The sequence below is a fragment of the Puma concolor genome, chromosome A1, assembly GCF_028749965.1.
Source record: "Puma concolor isolate L17-30 chromosome A1, mPumCon1.1.hap2, whole genome shotgun sequence".
In the NCBI taxonomy this organism is placed as follows: domain Eukaryota; kingdom Metazoa; phylum Chordata; class Mammalia; order Carnivora; family Felidae; genus Puma; species Puma concolor.
This window is the reverse complement of record NC_141667.1, coordinates 79,532,602-79,541,936: the sequence shown is the minus strand read 5'-3', so window position 1 is coordinate 79,541,936 and position 9,335 is coordinate 79,532,602.

Here is a 9,335-nt window from a genome sequence, read left to right as displayed (position 1 = left end):
AATTCAGCAGATCCCAAACCTTGTATCCATTCTGTACAAATGACCTCAACCTCACACATGCAATCTCTTCAGAAGTACTAAACTCCACAATTTAAGGACATAATCAAAGCACTGTTGTCAAAGTATTCATTGTTGTTGTCAGAGCACTCATTGCCTCTGAGGGCTACAATAGGTGGCTGAAGGAAACAGGATCCTGGAACCACAAAACATGTTAAGATGGGCTCCCCAATGAGTCTGGCTCATTGAGTCAGAAAAATCAGAGTACACCCATGGCAGAGGGCATAAGTTTTATGGCTAACTTCCATTAAAAAGAACTTGTCCCCATGCTTCCTTCAAAGGACGTTGCCCTACCAGTAGTTTCATTGCTTAGATGCCACAGCAACTTAGTACCCAATTTTCTACAGAAACTCCCACCAAAGTCCTGACATCTCAGGAATACGATGTGGAAAACTCTCCCAGTTTTTGCCACTCCTGTAACACTATAAACTCACCTACTCCTTGTATCAATGAACATATTTTCCAAAGCCACCACCCTCATCACCAAGAAGTGGCATCTCCATCATCTCTCTTTTTTTGAAATCTCAGTCCTTCCAAAGCAAAGGCTGATAAATATGATTTTCAGGGAGGCTATATCCCTAATTGGAATGTCTCTTATTGAGATGGAAAGAATGTCATCTTTTTTTCTTCTTTACCAAAGGGACACCAGAAAGTACAAATAAGAAAGGCCTAGACAAATACATGTCTCAATCATCTTCCTTAAAAATAATGCCATTGTCAAATGTGTGTGTGTGTGTGTGGGTGGGGGGGTGCGTATTCTCTGAATGTTATAGCCAAGGCATCTGAACAAGTTGAGATACTATACTTTTAGTTGTAATACTGACCGACTTTCCTCCCTAGATCTCTTGGGCATAAACCTCCAGGTCCTTTGACTCATAGATTTTCTAGCTGCTGTGTTCTGAGCAGGACCCATGCTATCAAGGACAAAGAAATCAGGCAAATGCCCAGGATAACCTATCTTTGAAGGGTGGATCTAATTCTCCATAATTCCCAGGTAATGTGCTGCTCCTAGCCTAGGCTGCCATAGGACTCTGGCAAGTCCCTTGATTACAAGTTGTATATTTTGTAATTCTTGAAAACCCACTTCAATTCTGAAGACTTTTAGCCAGTTTGTTGCCCACTTATCATGAGATGAGCATATAGGCAATTCACTAAGAAGTTTTGATGAACCTGGAAGTTAGTGAAGTTTATTTTCCTGAGAATAGAAGCTTTTTCTTAGGCAAAGCTGAGATATACATCACTGGGTAACACGGTGAACCCTATAAAAATAAGACTTTTTCCAGGTAATAATTAAATGTTCAAGGGTTAGGAATTCTGCCTTCCTTTTTTGTAGTGGCCAACCTTTGACTTTTATCCCAGTTCTAGAAACTAAGACCCCTCTCTTAATATGTCACATATGGGTTCTCATCTTGTTTTTTGTGTTTTCCTGGGATTCTAAAGTAAGATTTTCTTTTGTTTATAGACTTAGTTAATGTACTTCTTCATGGAGACTAGAGTGCAATCTCTGAACATTTCTTGTAGTTGGAATAACATTAGACCTTCTGGATATTATTTTTATTTTATTTTATTTTATTTTATTTTATTTTATTTTATTTTACTCTTGGTTTGGTTTGGTTCCTTGAATTAGCTGACAGATTTTTGTTGGATAAAGATTTATACTATAATGGGTTTGCTGCCCTACATGGAAAGTTTATCTCAGTTCTTACTTTTCCCAGGTCGAGCCTGTTCTGATCTCAGGCAGGTGCCATTTCTGGTGATTTGAAGAAACAGATGACTGATGTTTTCCTGTTGGCAAGAATCTCAACTTGTAGGCCTTAGATTCTTGTGACTAGAGAATAAGAGAAAAGAAGGAGGCTAGTATAGGGAACGCTTTTTATGTACTAGATTTATGCTAGGTAACTGTGTATATGTATTATCCTTTGGATGTTCAATTTCTTGGGATCTGGAAACAAGCCTTTTTTTTAAATGCAGAATCTAGCAAAGGATCTGGCATCTCATGAATAAATACTTCATAATATAGGCTCATATTTTCCTTTCACATATAATTTACAAGAAAGATTTCATGACCATATTACAGATACAAAATTGACAATCGGAGAAATTAGGCAATTTGCCCAATAACATTACAAAAATGTTTTTAATCTTTATTTATTTTTGAGAGAGAGACAGAGCATGAGCAGGGGAGGAGCAGAGAGAGAGGGAGACAGAATTCGAAGCAGGCTCCAGGCCCTGAGCTGTCAGCACAGAGCCTGACGTGTGGCTCAAACTCATGCTCAACCGATTGAGCCACCCAGGCACCGCTGCCCAATAACAATTTAAATGACATCCAGCATTCTAATCTGGGATCATTCTAAAATATATATTCTTTAGTCTATTTGATTATTACTATATGATTTCACTATGTATATAAATTATAAAAACTTACTTAAAAAAGAGTTGAGGCAACTTGAATATTAACAGGTATATAAAGATAGATTTTTAAAATTTCAGAAACTTACTGAAGTACTAATTATATATTAAATATATATAATTATTATACGTTAACTAATCATATATTAAAATAACAAAATTATATATTAAAAAAATTGAAATAAGCTATTTGTTTTCATAAAGGGACACAATAAGATGTGAGCTTTCCAGAAGAACAGGTGCAGGAGGATGCAATGAATTATAGAGTTTTATTTTTTAACAAATGAAAGTTCATGTTGTTTTTACTAGTATAAATGTTTCTCATGATGAACATAAAAGGAGAAAAGAGTGAGACTAAAGTTTCCTTGGAACTAACTGGACCTCTAGCATTAATAGAAATGTTAGGTAATTAATAGTAAGTAAAAGTTGTGTTAGTTTTGCTTATGATTCCATTGATAAGCTAGTGGAATCATCCAAATGACAGTAACAATGCTAAGGGTTCACTTGACCACTCATTTTATATATTTGTAAAGCTCCTGATATAGGAATTCATGAATATACAGTAGTCATTAGGGAAAGGAATCTTTACATTCTTGAATTTATGTATTCAATTTTCTTAAGATATTATTTTCTGATATCACTGTAAAGAAGTTCATCCCAAAGGAGACTGAGATTCCAAAATGTTATAAGCAGCTGTTTTAAGATAATTATCAGTTGTGAAAACTACCTAAGAAGCAATAATTATTGCAAATACATAGGATGTGCACTAACTGGCACATACATGCTAAATATTTCACAGAGAGTGAATTCTCTGAACCTCCCCACAACCTGTGAAGTAGATACTATTACTATCCCTACTTTCCGGATAACTAAACTTGGATAAAGAAAGATGAAGTCATTTTCCCAGAGTCACAGAGCTATTAGGCAGTAGAAGTAGGATTTGACACCAGAGAGATCAGCAAAAGAATTTACAAACCTAACCCATATACCATGTTTAAATAATGAAAGCTTCATTTGGTCAAGTAATCTTTGTTTTAGTCTCTGACTTATTCCAAATGCAGGAATAGTGCGTAACTCATTGTGGACTTTCAAAAAATGTTTGCAAAATTTGTGCTTCCACTTTCTTTTTGTCAAATATATACCATTATATCTGTGTTTTTTTCCAAAGTTCAGTTCCTTAATAATCCTGTTGACTATTATTATTTATAATTCTTATATAAACCCACTGATCACTGTTTACTGAATAATCTGACATGACTGTAAGAAAGTCCACACTATTTCCTCTCCATAAAATTTTAGTTATATTCCTGAAAACCTTCACAGTAAGGTAATTTGCATCTGAAGAATATTAAGGTTTATGAAAAAAGTATGCTAAAATGCTTAAGGTCACAAATGAATTATAAAACCCTGTATAAATATTTTGTTTATTAAAATAAAACAAATCCGGGGCGCCTGGGTGGCGCAGTCGGTTAAGCGTCCGACTTCAGCCAGGTCACGATCTCGCGGTCCGTGAGTTCGAGCCCCGCGTCAGGCTCTGGGCTGATGGCTCGGAGCCTGGAGCCTGTTTCCGATTCTGTGTCTCCCTCTCTCTCTGCCCCTCCCCCGTTCATGCTCTGTCTCTGTCTGTCCCATAAATAAAATAAAAACGTTGAAAAAAAAAAATTTAAAAAAAAAAATAAATAAAATAAAACAAATCCAATTAATTTTCATTAATAGTCTTTTAAGATATTTCTCCTCCTCAGTATTAAGATTCTTGAGAATCTGTTGCTTTGTTGTAGATAATGTAAGTATGCATAGAAAGAGTCTTTTAACCCCCATACCTAATCCTCATGAATTCAGTTCTGATTTTGTGGTTTGGAATTTTATACTCTGGTTTCAGAAAACTCATCTGAGGATCTTGGGATTCAGAATATTTTTATAGCTGAACAACAATGTAGGAAAATGTGAATATTTCCTCAAATCAATACAACCAAGAACTTATGTTGAAACTCTGTCCGTATACACTGTTACCGAGCCTTAGTACTATTTGTGATGACTTAATTCCAGCACACGTAAGCATGACGGTACACTAAAACACTCTAGCTCGTATTTTTAAATAACTACAAAATTTCACAAACTGAGCACCTTCATTTAAACAGTACCCAGATCAAGAAACAGAAAAATACCAGCAGCCTGGATCTCCTCCTTCCCTTGCTACCTTTTTGTTATTTCTATTACCACCCTACCCCTGTAATAGTAACTGGTACCCACATCTCTTACAGTGTAGGTTAGCCTTACTTGTCTTGGTACTTTATATATAGAATCATATGGTACAAACTTTTTTATTTAAGTCTGACTTCTTTCTCTCAATATAAAGCTTGTGAGAACCACACGTAACGTAGTATCTATAGAAATATTCATTCTCCTTCATGTGCACATGTCTTTTGATCAATACTTGTTTATATTTTTGTCAAATGTGTACCTGTAACAATCCTGCATCATGTTTAAGTTTTTTTTTCAACATTTAATTTTGAGAGAGAGAGAGAGAGACAGAGTGCAAGCAGGGAAGGAACAGAGAAAGGGAGACACAGAATCTGAAGCAGGCTCCCGGCTCCGAGCTGTCAGCACAGAGCCCGACACGGGGCTCGAACTCACGGACCGCGAGATCATGACCTGAGCCAAAGTTGGACGCTTAACCAACTGAGCCAGCCAGGAGGCCCTGTATATGTTTAGTTTTAGCAGACACTTAACACTTTTCTCAAGTGACTATAGCAATTTTCAGACCCAAAGGTAGTTTATAAAATTTCTGTTGCTCCATATCCTCATCAGTGGTGCATTTTTCTTTTCTTATTTTAGCAATTCTGAAGATTATTTAGTTATATCAAATTGTGGTTTTACTACATATTTCTCTGATGACTAAGTTGCTCATTTTTTACATTTTTATTGACAATTTGCATATTCTTTTTTGGTTGAGTCCCACTTTTTTTTTTTTTTGGCCAATTCTTATGTTTTAAAAATATATTCTGGTAATGAATCCTTTCTCAGATACATGTATGGCAAATATCTTCTCTCACACTGTTGGTTGCCTATTAATGTCATCTTTTGATGAATGAAAGTTCATAATTATAATATATTCCAATTTATTTATTTTATGGTTAGTATTTTGTGCCTCATTTAAGAAAACCTTGCCGGGGCGCCTGGGTGGCGCAGTCGGTTAAGCCTCCGACTTCAGCCAGGTCACGATCTCATGGTCCGTGAGTTCGAGCCCCGCATCAGGCTCTGGGCTGATGGCTCGGAGCCTGGAGCCTGTTTCCGATTCTGTGTCTCCCTCTCTCTCTGCTCCTCCCCCGTTCATGCTCTGTCTCTCTCTGTCCCAAAAATAAATAAACGTTGAAAAAAAAAAAAAAAAAGAAAACCTTGCCTAGCTCAAGGTCATTTACCTTAATTTACTTCCAAAAGCTTTGTTGTTTTGACTGTCATACATTTAGATCTTTAGTTTATCTGGAATTGATTTTTATACCTTGCACAAGCAGGAGTCAAAATACAATTTGTTTTCTTTATAGATATCTAACTATCCCAGCACCATTTATTGAAAATGCTATCCTTTCCCCACTGACACTCTGACTTAACTTTATCTTACCTCTTTTCTTCTTGGCAGCCACACTCTCCATTTGATACACATGTTCTTTCCTCCCACCTACTTTCACTTCTTTTATTATGTGTAGCTTAAAACCAGTTTATGTCCAGTTTTAAGAAAAAGATGTACATGTATGACTTTTATATAGACACTGTTTTTTTTTATTTTTTTATTATCATTAAAATTTTTTTGATGTTTATTTTTGAGAGATAGAGTGAAAGCAGGGGAGGGGCAGAGAGAGGGAGACACAGAATCTGAAGCAGGCTCCAGGCTCTGAGCTGTCAACACAGAGTCCGACGTGGGACTAGAACTCACAAACCACGAGATCATGACCTGAGCTGAAGTTGGACGCTTAACCAACTGAGCCACCCAGGAACCCAGTTTTTTAATTTTTTTTAAGTTTATTGATTTTGAAAGACACAGAGACAGTGTGAGTGGAAGAGGGGCAGACAGAGAGAGAGAGAGAAAAGGAGACAGAGAATCCCAAGCAGGCTCCATGCTGTCATCACAGAGCCCAACCAGGCTTGAACTCAAGAAACTGCACTATCATGACCTAAACCGAAACCAAGAGTCAGATGTGTAACCAACTGAGCCACCCAGGTGCCCCAACAGTTTTTAGGTTTTTTTGTTTGTTTGTTTTTAGTGGACTTTGCTGTGAGAGAGTATAGAACACTGTGCTGTCACAACCATGATTATAAAACAGTTGGCTCAACCATTCCCAATGGGGGCAGGTGTGTAATCGGTAGAGTGGGAATAGTGAACAGCATCTGCTCCACACTCCTTGTGTGCTTTCCTGTTCTGCGAGGTCAGGATTTGCAGAAACCAAATAAAACAACATCAATATTTTTTCCACTTTCCCTAAGAATTAAGATTCTGTATGTTGATATGCTGTATTCATACAAGACTGGAAAGACTAAAATTAGTAGAAGATTTGTTCCTGTGGCTTCAGCTATTTCTGTTCTGATGTTCCAATGTGGAGACACTCACAGTTTGTACAGCAGTACTCAGCACCCAGTCTTATTTGAGGGTATTAAGAAATAGTTACGTCTTCTTCCTGATTCCTAGCCCAAAGATTGATTAGGTGTCTTTACAGATTGAAGTCTTATTTGTCAACTTTCTGTTTGTGATAGAAGTTAATAGTTTCAATTAACGTTACGTAGTTCATTCTGGTAGCTTTGCCTGGAGATCTAGACTAGAGCATGGCTTTTCAGTATTTCTTTTTTTTTTTTTTTATTTTTTTAAATTTTTTTTTTCAACGTTTATTTATTTTTGGGACAGAGAGAGACAGAGCATGAACGGGGGAGGGGCAGAGAGAGAGGGAGACACAGAATCGGAAACAGGCTCCAGGCTCCGAGCCATCAGCCCAGAGCCTGACGCGGGGCTCGAACTCATGGACGCGAGATCGTGACCTGGCTGAAGTCGGACGCTTAACCGACTGCGCCACCCAGGCGCCCCAAGCTTTTCAGTATTTCTAACACTTGTGTAAGTAAGCATCATGTTTCCTACAGTAAATCTCTTAGTGCCTAAATAACTAGAACAGCTTATATCCTGCAACTGTGCCCTTTTGAATAAAGGGACTACAACATTTGGCTGAAGGATGAAGTACTTAAGGAAAGGAGGGCAAATTGCCAGTTGGAACAACTGGCTGCACCATAGAACTCTGACTCTCAGAGGCAAGGCAATGACAGGACAATACTGGTAGTAAAGAAGTGATACTGCTAAAATAAAATAAGCTTATTATGTAATCATATAGTATAATTTGATAAAAGCCTTCAGTGAAGAGAAAGCATGCTTCCTCAGCTTATTAATTGTCAATTTCTCTCATGTATTTACTAATTGTTTTTCCCTACTTGCCATTAACCAAGACAGGATGAGTTCATAATGAATACAGCTGGAATTTGATCGCCAGCTGTGCTGCATGATGCAGTTTTACTGATCCAAATTTTCAATTCGTTACAGATATTTCTCAGCTTACAGTGAGGTTGTGTCCCAATAAGCCCATTGTAAGTTGAAAATGTCATAAGTTGAAGATGCATCGAATACACCTAAACTACCAAACATCATAGCTTAGCCTACCTGCAACATGTTTGGAACAGTCACATTAACCTACTGTTGGGCAAAATCATCTGACACAGAGCATATTTTATTACAAAGTGTTGACTATCTCATATAATTTATTGAATACCATATGAAAGTGAAAACCAGAAAGGTCGTATAGATACAGAATGGTTGTAAGCCTATCAACTGTTTACCCTCATGATCGTTCCACTGCTGGGAAAGTGTGCCTCACTGTGCCATCTAGCATCCTAAGAGAGTATCTCACTGCATATCAGCCTGGGATTTCTACTGAATATGTATCACTTTTGCATCTTCATAAAGTTGAAAAATCCCATGATAAATTTGGTACTGTCTGTATTTGCCATAGAGATGTTAACCCAGAGGAAACGAAAAGAAGTAATTGATTCTTTTTGCTATGTTATTACTCTTAACCCACCTAAATCCATAAAGGATCTGAGGTAAATTATGTTATAAATCATTAAAATAATACTAAAATATGATTTATATAAAATAAAAAAATAATACTTGTGCCAAATAGAAATATGAGGCTAGCAATACAGCAGCTGGTACAGAGTTGGATTTTAAGCATCCTAGAAACTGAGATCAAATAGATAATATGTTTTTAAACAATCTATTACCTAAGAAAAGATAAAATTCTAGCCTATCTATGTAAACAAAGGTTTTCCAAATATAAACTGTGAGAAAAACAGACTTGCCACACTCTGTTAATATGTGATAAATTATAATACAATTTATAAAGTAATAATATAAAGCTTAATGAAACACATTTTCATGTGGAATCATGAGGAAGATTAATGGTAGACACACTAACAGATCAAAATATATTAAATGCTCTTTTGGTCTTTCAATCACATACAATATTAATCATTTAAAAATAAAGTGGATAGTAAACTTAGCATTTTTTTAAAAATTGTGTTATGTATAGAAACTTAAGAAAATATGATATGTTGCATTTTTCATAGGGAATATTGCTTTACTGACACCAATGATTTATTTGAAAATAAATATGTATTTGAAAATAGAAAAAGGGGCGCCTGGGTGGCGCAGTCGGTTAAGCGTCCGACTTCAGCCAGGTCACGATCTCACGGTCTGTGAGTTCGAGCCCTGCGTCAGGCTCTGGGCTGATGGCTCAGAGCCTGGAGCCTGTTTCCGATTCTGTGTCTCCCTCTCACTC